Source organism: Brachycentrus maculatus, unplaced genomic scaffold (assembly GCF_059751285.1).
Source record: "Brachycentrus maculatus isolate JH-2025_06_01 unplaced genomic scaffold, ASM5975128v1 h1tg000024l, whole genome shotgun sequence".
Lineage (NCBI taxonomy): Eukaryota > Metazoa > Arthropoda > Insecta > Trichoptera > Brachycentridae > Brachycentrus > Brachycentrus maculatus.
This window is the reverse complement of record NW_028280778.1, coordinates 584,885-597,741: the sequence shown is the minus strand read 5'-3', so window position 1 is coordinate 597,741 and position 12,857 is coordinate 584,885. Positions and strand designations below refer to the sequence as shown.

Here is a 12,857-nt window from a genome sequence, read left to right as displayed (position 1 = left end):
TGTAATATAGATTTTTGTAAAAAAAAACGGAAAGGAAAAAATAAATGATGTTTTTCAATTTTGAGGTATGGTTTTATATATAGGTAATGAATACAAAAATAAAAACTTATATGACAGAATTCTTACAGAAATATTATTAAATGTGTGACGTGTATATTGCAGTCTTCCAAGATCCATCTCGTAATTTTTCCCAGAAAAAAAAACTGAAAAAGGATTTATTAATAATATTTTTTTCTTCTAGGTGAACAAAAATACAGGAAAAAAGTGAAATATTTTTTCTGCGGGTTCGAAAAAAAATTGTGTTAAAAAACTTTAAGGCGCCATAATAATTATTTACAATAAATATTTTTTTTTTACTTTTTTTTAGTTTACTTAAAAGAATATTTAATACTGAAGTAAAAAAAGAACCTTAGTTCAATTTTACAAGTTTTTTTTGTAAGTCGGGAGGCATGCAAACATGATATAGCCAACTAAATCGCCTTTTCTTGACGACAGTTGTTTCCACGGTTTGCTGCGTCCTACGCCCTATTTTCTCATTTCTCACGAAGTCAAACCACCGCACTCCTAAAACTCGTGATGTTTTATCTGCCATCCATCGATCTTTTTTAGGAGTAAATAATTATTGACACAAAGTGAAACTTATTTGTCTGAGACGACAGTTGATTTTCCCTCTCATTCCATTCGTTATTTCGACAAAAAATATGTCGTAAACACCTCGAGTGGTCACATTAGTGGTAAATAATGTTCGTCGTTTCCCCGGAGGTCAAATTTATGTATTAAATAACTAATCGAAAGCGGTCACGAGTAAGTTTATATAAATATATTGTATCCTTGATGAATTTAAACTGTAAGCCTTGGCCTACACGTTACTGCCAGTCTAGAGATTCATATGATTACGAGTATAATACACATGTACACATATACAATTAGATATTATGTATGGTACGTACATGTACATACCTACATTATTAAATGTGTGACGTGTATATTGTGTACTTGTATAAATATTTTCTAACAATTTTTTATATAGCTAATGGGGGTTGATTTTTAACCGCGGTATTTTGTTTTTTGTTGATTTTTTATAACAATGCCCTGAAAATGGAGCTTTAAATTATGGATAGATTTTTTATTTAAATTGTTTAAGGAAATATTTAAAAGATAAAGTGATTGCCATGAAATACAAGAGTTAAGCTAGATGAAATGCCATAGTGTTTTAATTTGATTTCACTAATTGAGTAGGCAGTCGCTTTGTGGTAATATATATCCATTTTTAATTTAGGTTTTATATGGTAAATACAACTATTACTTAAAATCTATCGGTATTTGGAAAAGACGGTATTTGGAAAAGATACGGAATGCATCGAACCACGTGTCATAATAGATCTTAAGAAGTAGTGATATTTACTACATAAAACTTACATTTAAAAAGTTTAAATTTGAAAAAAATTTGAAAAACATTTTTTTCCATTTTTAAAATAGTTGCATTATTTATTCTGTATGAAACTACATTCCAAATTATGTTCCCCACTTTTTAAAAATATAAAACCCTTATTTCTTTCCTATTTATTTGTATATGCGATCTTCCTTATAAAAAAAAAAACGTTTTAAGTACGTTTTTAAACAAATTTAAAAAGAAAATACTGCATGGATTAGAACCTAGCTTTTAAATTCAAAATATATTTATGCAACATTTTGAGTGTGTCCAAATACTTGTTCACAAAATCTGGATTATCTCCAATTACAGGAGTTATTTTCATATTATTTTTTGACATCTCATCAAAGATGAAGAAGAATATGGAAGTCTGGGCATTTACGGGGCTGACGACCGTCATAGGCTGGTTTAAGTTATCACTTTACACACGTGTAACATTCACCAATTCTACCCATTATTGACAACCACACTACTCAAATTCATGGAAGTTCTATATATATATGAACCAATTTAGAAACCTTGTTCTTGAATCACTAGAACTTCACTAGAGACATCTATTGGTGAGATGTAAAGAAGCTTTTTACTAAGCAGAAACTCTTATATTAGTATGTGAGATCCGAATCCTGGATATATATATATATGGATATCTTCAATAGATGTCTCTAGTGAAGTTCTAGTGATTCAAGAACAAGGTTTCTAAATTGGTTCATATATATAGAACTTCCATGAATTTGAGTAGTGTGGTTGTCAATAATGGGTAGAATTGGTGAATGTTACACGTGTGTAAAGTGATCACTTAAACCAGCCTATGACGGTCGTCAGCCCCGTAAATGCCCAGACTTCCATATTCTTCTGCATCTTTGATGAGATGTCAAAAAAAAATATGCACACGTTATATTATGTTTATGTACAATACATACTAATTTAATGTCCATTTCATAATTTGAATATTCTTTAATACAATTTTCGAGTATTTACATATGTAATGTAAATATTTATGTAATTATATGTGCCCAAGAGCAGTGCATAGTAATCTATCCATTGATTAAAATATTAGAATACACTTGTTTCAATTACTGAATGTAAATATACGATTCAAACTGCTACTTAAATCCGAAACAGTTTGAATATTTCCATAATAATAACGATGAAATTTTCCATTGGAATTTTTTTTTTGTACAAAGTACCTAACTGATAAAATGTAATACGGCGAAAGATTATATCGAATTGTATGCGGAATTTATCGTGCCCCAACAGCGTGGTTCGACTCGAATGAAGGAGATGTGTAATTTAACATTTTCCAGGGTATATTATTGGTTCGCCATACGTGCGGAATTGTAGAATGTCTGTTCTTTACTACCGCTATCGGAACGTTTTCCTAATATGCACATCATCTCAAAGCCATTTCCTCATCTGTACTAAGCAGTGGCTATTGTCTAGTAATAACCATCGTTTTACCGGCATTTGATAACTTGTCAGAATGTTAGGAGAGCTTCTATAGATTCCTTCTCGTATTTTCCCCTTAACTGTGCATTCAACCGCATGCATAGTAAGAACGTTTCTCCTCTGAGGTGTTTAAATTATATCAGAGATTCATAACATTTTATGTTGTCTAAATCCTTGTTCACAATGATGTATAGAATGGTAGAAGATGTATACAATATATATATATATATATATATATATATATATATATATATATATATATATATATATATATATATATATATATATATATATATATATAATATATATATATATATATATATATATATATATATATATATATATATATATATATGTGTGTGTGTATATCTTCTAACCCTTGTCTGCACCCCAATGGTGCATAGGGCACTGCATCATATAAATGCGGTGTTATCATAATCGTCAACACATGAAGGAAAGGTGATCAGCCCTCCGCTTGAGGTACCAGTCCAGGGTTATATTGAATAAATGTTAGAGTGAAAGAATCACTTATATTTACTTAACCCCCCCTGGGAATCGATCCCGGGACCTCCATAAAGGTAGCCGAGCGAGCTGACCATTACACTACGGAGGTGTGTGTGTGTATGTGTATAAAGAGAAATGTTAGGAGAAAATAGTATGTTAGATATTAAGATTACTGACTTCTAACCGAACTGACCACCATCGTAGTAATAATAAGTGGAAAGATGAGATGTAGGGCATTTTTTCTCCTTTCAAAGCAGGTACTTTTTTTTGTAGTTAGAACATTACTTAATGGCTAACCCACATACAGAGAACAAATCCTAACCCTTATAATTATTTCGTGAGTTGGTAAGCACATAGGTTTGATATAATTTCGTGTTTAATTGCCCGTTTACTCATTGAAGTAGCTCATAATATAATATCACTTGAAATATGTGGAGTAAAAAAACATGTTTGTTTGTATGCTCGTTTGAATAATTGATTAATGTCATGCCTATTATTTTATTAAGTATCAATTTAGGGAGAACAACATCATAAATGTAACTTTATTAAGAACCAGTTTGGTCCAGTTCACTGGCTAGAAGTTGCGGTAGAAAAAAAAACAGTAATCTCAACAAAAAAGAATATAATTCCTTGCATTGTATAATTATCTTGCAAAGATACAATTCAACCCGAATTCAATGAGTAAAAAACGTTTTTTTTTTAAACAAAAATATTTCAACAGAGACGAAAGAATTTATGGAAAGGAAATAAAGAAGTAACTTTTAGTATATTTATTGGGGTTACGACCTTCCAAAATTTTATCATGAAAGTGTATATAGACTTAAAAATACCGAATTTTACTCGGTATTAGAAATATTCTATTTTTTTAGAAATTATAGACTAATAAAAGTTCATTTTCAGTACAGTACAACCTCGATATAGCGGACTAATTGGTGAGAGTGGGTGTCCGTTAAAGCCGAAAGTTCGTTATATAAAATAGATTTAAAATAAATCGAAAAACTTATTTCTGAAAATATGAACACTGTATTTAGATATAAATAAACAATACAAAACACAAACACGAAGTTATATTAATTGTTTTCGGACTCTCGTCCCAAAATGACGTTGCCGTTTTATATCGACGCGCTTGCTTCCAATAATCCTGCTTTGAGAAAGGAATCAAGTTTTTTTTGCACTTTTGAAGTTTTGAGTTAAAATTTGTGATTATCATGGCCGCTGAAAATTGTACACAAGTGGCGATACTTGAATTTAAGTGCGTTTAATATTAACAGGACGTTTTGTTTTCTTTTACATTTGTGTGGATTTTTTGTCCGTTTTATCCGAAGTTCGTTAAATAGAGGAATAGAGGTCTGTTATAACAGGGTTTTACTATTTTTACTTGAACTCAACCCATTTAGTATGGACTCATCGTCATTATAATTATTATATTTGAAATTACATAAATATAAGCATGTAATAAGTGCCAGAGAGCAGGCCATGTTGTTGGACCTCAATATTCCAATATATATGTACATCGACATCGCCATGAAAATGACACTCGTTTACAGGCCCCTTAAGTATTTTTCGAGAGCAGTAACTTACCTTGATATTATTGTACACCTGTCATTTATACTACATTCATGCATATTTATACAAGGTGTAATTCAATTTAACGAAGTCGAAATTAAAAATTATTCGGTTTTAAATTAACGGCAGCTTAGCAAAAAAATACACTACAAAGCGAAGATAATAAACACCCATTAATTATTATTTATTTATTAAATTTTGTTTTTTTCTAAGGTACTTGCATAACTCAGTTCTTTCTTGGTCTTGTCTACTTTTAATTCGATTATTTTTCTCCTTATTAATGTAAAAACACGAGTCGCAGGTATATAAAAAGATGCGCGTGTTCGAGTGCAACGATGTTTCAAAATTTTAAAAGCAATCTATGAATCACTTTAGGAGATTCATAATTTTGAACAAACGAACAGTTAGATTTTTATTTTTATGTTGTAGATTTAAATGTATGAGATAAACCGGAAATGTGCCTTATTCCAAAACTTATTTTAAAAACAAAAAATAAACACCTGATTTTTTGTCCTTCAATGTGTATTTTCTTTTCTCATACAGTTCTTTATTTCTTCCCTTTGATCGAACCGCCAATCAATGTAATGAACGTCACGTCCACGTATAGACTTGCCTTACAAAGGCGCGTTGTAGGCACATTTTTAATGTTTGCAATGGTCTTAGTGTTTGAAACTACTGTTTGATTAAATAAATTAAGAAATGAAAAGGATGTACGCTGTCTGTGTACATAAGTTCTTCAAACACATTTAGAATACAATAAAATAAACACCCACTTCGGTATTCGTACCATATACTCGTCTAAGTAAGTAATAAATGTCTGGAACAAGTGCCAGAAACTCGATATAAAGGTATAAAAAGTAGAAAATTGCGGCAAAACGATGTATGAAAACGATGTATTCGCGATGTTCGAATGGTGAAATACGGAAAATTTGCAAATCTAAGATAAGCATTACCGATCAAATTAAGAAAGGTGTGTTGAGATGGTTTGGACACGTGGAACGTATGAGTGAGGTCAGAACGGTTAAATAAATTTATGAGGCAAATGAAGTTGGAAAAAGTAGCAGAGGAAGACCGAGGAAAAAAGATTTAAAATTAAAGATGAATGTGAGCCACAACGATGTATGATAGATGCAAATGATGAAATAAGGAAGGAATGCAAAGCTGAGATAATCATTATGAATAAAATTAAGAAAGGTTTGTTGAGATGGTCTGGACACGTGGAACGTATGAGTGAGGAAAGAAGGGTTAAACAAATGTATGAGGCAAATTTAGTTGGAAAAAGTAGCAGAGGGAGACCGAGGAAAATTAAAAAAACATTACATGAAAAATCTATTACATGAAAATCTATTACATGAGATAGGATTTTCCAAAAATGGCGCAATATGAATGAAAAATCAGAGTTTTCGAATAGTAAAATTGTTATGGTATTTGATTATAATAAGTCTGTGAATTGTGAGAGATCTATTGTTACCGACCGCATCCGTGGAGTACTGTTATAAACACACCTACTTGCAAAGTAAAATATTTGTTTTATACAATAACAGAGTTATTATTATTATACGTTATTCAGACAATGCACTCAATACTATATCACAGACATATTTATGTCTACCGTAATATAAATTATATGTATGACAATATAACATCCATTTGAATAAAAATATAAAAGTTTGTTTGTCTAAAATCCTATATCTCCTAAATTAATTCAGTATTTTTTTAAATTTTATACAACGCTGCATTCGAATACCGCCAAATTTATACATGATGTTTTTTACCCGAGTCAGATATTATTTTTTTTTATACTAAACAACTTTTTTGAACGTAACAGCAATACATGTAATAATAATTCATGGCGGACAGCATGCTTCTTAATAATGTCTAAAATACTGTGAATCCATAAACACTGTGAAAATTTTTTTTTGATAGTTAAGTTCTCGTGTATACTATTTTTGGAACTAATTTTCTAACTACGTATTGTTTTATATTTCATTATTAACTAGTTATACCCGGCCATGCGTTGCTGTGGCTCAGTAAGCTTAAATGAAAAAAAAAACAATTTCTATGTTTAATTTCATAATGCTTGTGTTAAATATTGAAAACGCTAAATAACAGCACCTATTAAAAAGAATACTAACCACCATCAAAAAATTTAGTATTGCATGTATTGCTTTTACATTCAACGGATGGCGCTGCCATTGCGGTAAAAATCTGTTTAAAAATAAATATGTTTTTTACTATTTACACATAAAAACACCTATCATAGGTATATAAAAAACACTTGTGTATTCAAATGAACGCTGTGTCAAAATTTCAAAGCAAAAGATGAATAACTTTAGATGATTAAAAACTTTGATCAAACGAACTTTTACATTTTTATTAGACATATATAGATAAATGCGGATGATAGATTTTTTTATCCCTGCATTATATTTCATAATACCTTCTGTCGATTATGATACCCGTGTGTCTTAAATATAAAAACCCTGTCTAGGCACAATTTAAATAATTTCTCGCAAAAGCGCACGTCATGATTTATAATCAAGATCAAATATCATGGGCCCGGGAGAGTACCTGTGATACTCATCAAATTATGCCTGTCGGTAATTTGCGTCATTAGATGTTTAAAATAATGAAAGAATGTAACGAAATATTACACTGCCGGTCGAAGGAATGGAGTATAGAGCTATTATCTAAAGAACACGGCAATTAATAATGCTACATCTATGTTAAAATGATAAGTGTTCATAACTTATTCATCTTCAGTTTTAGCTGGGCTATAGATGTATCAGCTAGGTTATTTATCATTTCAAACTTTATTTTCTCGAAAGAGCTATTAAAATGTACGTAGGAATGCACGATAATTATATCGGAGAATCGTACAGTTCAACGTGCCTTCGATTTCTGCTACTACAGTCTGTAAATAATTACAGAAAATGCAATTATGTAATTAACGTCATGAAAAAAATATCTTGTTTTTAAACTGAATTTCTCAATTTTAGGGCAAGTTTACGAAAGCTTAAATTGATTTAGATATAAAAATAAAACAGTTTTATTTATTGTATACTCGTATACTTATATCATAATTATTCAGTGATTTAAAAAAAACTTATTTCCTACTTAGAATGATATTATATAAACACTTCGTTAAGTAAGCTTTCATTTGACGTTATTTATAAAGTACACCTTTGCTAGGGAAAAACCTAAATAATATTAAAAAATCATAATAAAAAAGGAAATAAGAAATAGGAAAGAGGGGAGCTTTATTTCAAATTTTATTGCGGCCAAGTCTTTTATAGTCTCTTTATAAGAATAAACTCATTTTCTATTTATTATTCATATGAATTATTAATGCGTACATACATATCGTTCACTCCTTTCAACGTCATATACCAAAAATCGACAATTTTCAGTTGTGCGAATGCCCACAAAATGTAATATATCCCAGCAAAAGCGGCATATTTCAAACTTAATTTTAATTGTTTTTGTATTTTGAAGAAAAGGTATTTATTTTTTTTTAAATACACTAAATATTTTTCAAATAGAGAAAAGACATTCAGATTTTTCCTAAAAAGATCTGTTCTACAGTAAAAAGTTAAATAAGTAGCTAGATATTTCTTTTTAATACATTTTATTATATTTTTAAACTTTAAAAACGATCTCCTGAAAAATTGACGTTGTTGAAAGGAGTGAGCGATATATCAACATATATGTTATATTCAAACACCGATAAGGTGGTTCTGTCAGTTGAACGATAAAAATAAATGTTTTATTTTTTTGAATCGTTAAAATAGTATAGATACGCGTTCATGTGATTATTATTTTAGAAGGTAATCGTAACTATGTTTTATGTTTTTGCTATCGTGTTCTTCATAATATTATACTGGTCTTTTACGGCTAATGGATAAAGCTGTCTGTTAACTTTTTCGTTTTTCCATAAAATCAAGAATGATGATGTTTTCACGATTTTTTGATAATTTATTACGCTATAAAAAGAAGGCATAATTTTTAATTATGTTCAATCAACATCGTAGAATTTAAAATATATATGTATATTATAAAGCGGTTTAATGGTTTTTAAGCAATGCAAATTTATTTTGTGTTACTTAATTCATCATATACATATCTTGTTCTCTTCATTTTTCGGAGAAAAATGCAAGAGCGTTTCCTCTGAATAAAAAAGTCGTTTGCTGCATAAAACGGTACTAGAGGATTTGAGTGTCCATGTTTTTATTAACTCCTCGGTAATCGCTAAAAAATAAAATAAAATAATTATACTCCTTTTTTATAAATGGATTTTCATTACTAAACATATAATATCGTTAATTAACGTCATTTCTAGCCCAAATGGGAGTGAATGTTTATATTATGATACATAGTGTGGCTCATGAAATAAAAGATTTTTTTTTTAAATCATTTTTATTATTTTAGATGCATCATAAATATTTTCTTTGATGTGAAAATTCTTTTATTTTTTTTATGTAAATTCTGAAGCATTGAGTTCCCAGTACGAATAACCTATGAAAAGTAGAGTAGAGTATATTCGGGCGAATACCTCAAGTTACCTATAAATGGTAGATTTCTAAATAAAGAATGAGGCAACCTGCTCCTTTCTCAAATGGAAGATTTAAAATTGTATGGGAATACAGTTATTCGAGTATTCATTTGTAATATTATACAATTATTTACATAGAATTATTTAGAACTTGAAACGATTAATGGTTATTATATTTAGTCCGTTTTCTGTTTTATGCAATATTCTAAAAAGCAGGGATGGCGAACCTTTTTGAGCCTGAGTGCCAATAATATTTTTTTCTAAATATAATAATATGTCGCGTGCCACATGTCATGGAAATAAAAATGCATCAAATTTTGTGTAACTTCAGGTTTTTAATATAAACAAAGCAACGAAAAAATAATCAAGTACTTATTAAGGCCAAACATAGACTTAAAATTAAATATAGCATATAACATAGAATTAAAAATAAAATAAGAAACCTTATAATTTCATTTTTATTGAGATTTTTGTTGTTGGATGCTAGCGTCTAACAACAACAAAAAAATAAAAAAAACTGAAATAAATACGATTAATCAAATAAAATAATAATCCTTGAGGGTCCCTCTCCAAGCACGAGAGCTCAGTCTCTTTTTTGGAAATAGGCAAAGCGAATTTTTAAATTTTAAATTTTAAGTTTTGGGCATAGTGAAAATAAAATTATAAGTTTGCCATCTGTAATAGAATGCCATCATAATAGAAATTGTATGAAATTGTACTAAAAAATGTAACTATATTAAATAAATAAAAAATGAAACAGCAAAATTTGGCATCGACATGCCAATTATTTTATATTGGGTTCATAGCTTTTAATATAATACAAGCAGTAGTACTTTCGTCTGTATCTAAACTTTTTTCAAATTTTTGCCAAATCACTTTCTTTTTTTTCTCTACACACGCGTGCCATAGGTTCGCTATCCCTGTTCTATAGAGTAATGAATTAGCACTATAATGCGCTGCAACAACCAGTTTGTTGGCAGGGAACTACGCCGCGTCCTTGCCTGTTCACCACTATAATTGATAGAGATTCCGCCACTTAATTTTTTTTCTTATTCAAGCATGTTTAAATAATCCCCCCGCGAAACGAGTCTGCCTTTCATGGCAAGCGTGAGTCAAGCCGACCGACAAGAGATATGGCGAAGAGAAAATAAAATAAATCAAAGTTTACATGGGGTCGATTTAGCAGCGGGACAGCAAAATTATTATTTAAAAATTTTCATGTCCCAAATATAGAAACCATTTATAGAAAAACCGCAATTTTTCAAATACTAAAGGGTGACAATTATTTAAACATAAAAAAGTTTATCTTCGAGATTCTCAAACGATTTTTCTACTCCAAAATGCAACACCAAGCAATTTCAGCAAAATTTCAAATATTTGACAATCAAACATTTCAATAAACTCCCTAAAGAAATAAAAAAATAGATGATATAAAAATACTTAAAAAAATTAAAGCTCATTACATTCAAATCTTGAAAAAATATACAAAAAAAGACTATTATATATTTTATTATATAACATAAAACCACGAGTGTAAGTTCCTCTCCAAGCACAAGAGCACAGTCTCTTTTTTGGAGAGGCACAGCGAATCGAAATATAAAAGTTTTCCAAATGTATAAATGATTCAAATGTATTATGTTATAAATAAAAATGTAAATATATTAAATAAATAAAAAAATTAAAAAAACATTCATTTGAAGCAGTTAATTTCAAAAACCTCTAAAATGAAATTGAGTTATAGTTCGATACGTGTTAGAGAGTTATAAAGTATCCAAAGTTATAGTTTAAAAACGCTATCAACCAATAATGTTTTAAAATAGCAAAGGTTAAAATTCTAAATGGTAACTTACGGCTTTCAACCGCTAAAGCACGCGCTAAAGCCACAAGTTTAGAGACATATCGTAGTCGTACAGGAGAAAATGACCAACTACCCAAACGTAAAATGTTCAGGAGGGCCATTGAAGTCACTATTGCTTGGTAAGAAAATAAACACCAATGCAGCTAGTTATTTTTAACTATTCAATATATTATACTTCCAAGTTTCAAATCCTTTGGGATTTTTTCAGGGTAATATTAAGCTAGTAAGATATCAAATAGTCAATGATCACGTTTTTGTAAAACAATGCACTTGGTCACTTTCTCCTGTGTGACTACGATATATCGTGGGTATACTGGCAAAACTCTGAAATCCCTGTTATTCAAAGCTTTTATCCTTAATAAAATAACTGCAATCAAACTTAAAGTTGAACTTACTTTTAAAGCCACATACGTATGACATTTCAAACTACTTAGTTTATTTTTCCAGTTTATAAAACGTTGAAAAATTTATAATATGCATCATTAAGTCAAAATTTCAAATTTTCGAGTTAACGTTTAAATTTATAGTTTAAAAATGCTTTATCCAAAAATATTTTTTTAAACCCTTATTCGTACCCAATGGTGCATAGGGCACTGCATTGTAGTGATGCAGTGTTATCTTGATCGTAAATTGCATGAAGGCAATGTGATCAGCCGTACGCTTCTTCTACCAGTCCAGGGTGATATTATGTAAACATAAGAGCCAAAAACGCTCATATTTATTTTGAACCCTTGGGAATCGAACCCGAGACCTCCAGTACGTTAGCCTAGCGCGCTGACCATTACACTACGGAAGTAGACATAAAATATCACAAGGTTAACATTCTAAATGGTAACTTGCAGCTTTCAACCGCTTTTAAAGCCACAAGTTTTCGTGTCTGATCGACTCTAGGCTCGGATGGACGCGTGAAGCTTTCTTGTTTGGACTTTTTAACAAGATTGCATCGGGATACGAGACCACAGGATGCGGTCTAAAGATTGATCTAAGTTACCGCAGAGACACGGAGGACGATTTAAACTGTTTGCTGCTAGAGAAAAAAAATGCAAATAAACACACGCTCCACCAACAAAATATTGTGTAAAGTACCAAAAATGCTAACCATATTCGACCAGAAAAGCCACATATACCTGGCACCCAAACTTTACAATGTTGCGCCACATTAGATAAAATTAGAAATTAATAATAATTATCTAAAAAAACAAGTAAAGAAGTGGCTTCTCGATATGGCACTAAAAAGTTAAGTCACTATTGCACAAAGTTTGTCACGTCACCAAGATAGAGACAGCTAAAAGTGGACAGTTATTGTTGCAATGTGTATTTTGTTCAAATATATTTTTAATAATTTTGTTCATATTAACATATTTTCATATCAACAGTTTTGTGTTGTATTGCTTGTATTATCTGATCACGGGCTATGCTTAGTGAGACGTTCATCAAGAAAATTTAATATTACAGTATTGTATAAAATATTGTAAAAAAAAAAAAAAAATAAAAAATAA

The 12,857-nt window shown here is 30.0% G+C and overlaps 1 protein-coding gene across 1 annotated transcript in view; it reads left to right on the top strand.

Annotated features, from left to right (window-relative positions):
* Nucleotides 1–12,857, top strand: part of LOC148313057 (uncharacterized) — a 141,120-nt gene that overhangs the window by 121,745 nt on the left and 6,518 nt on the right. The window lies entirely within an intron of this gene.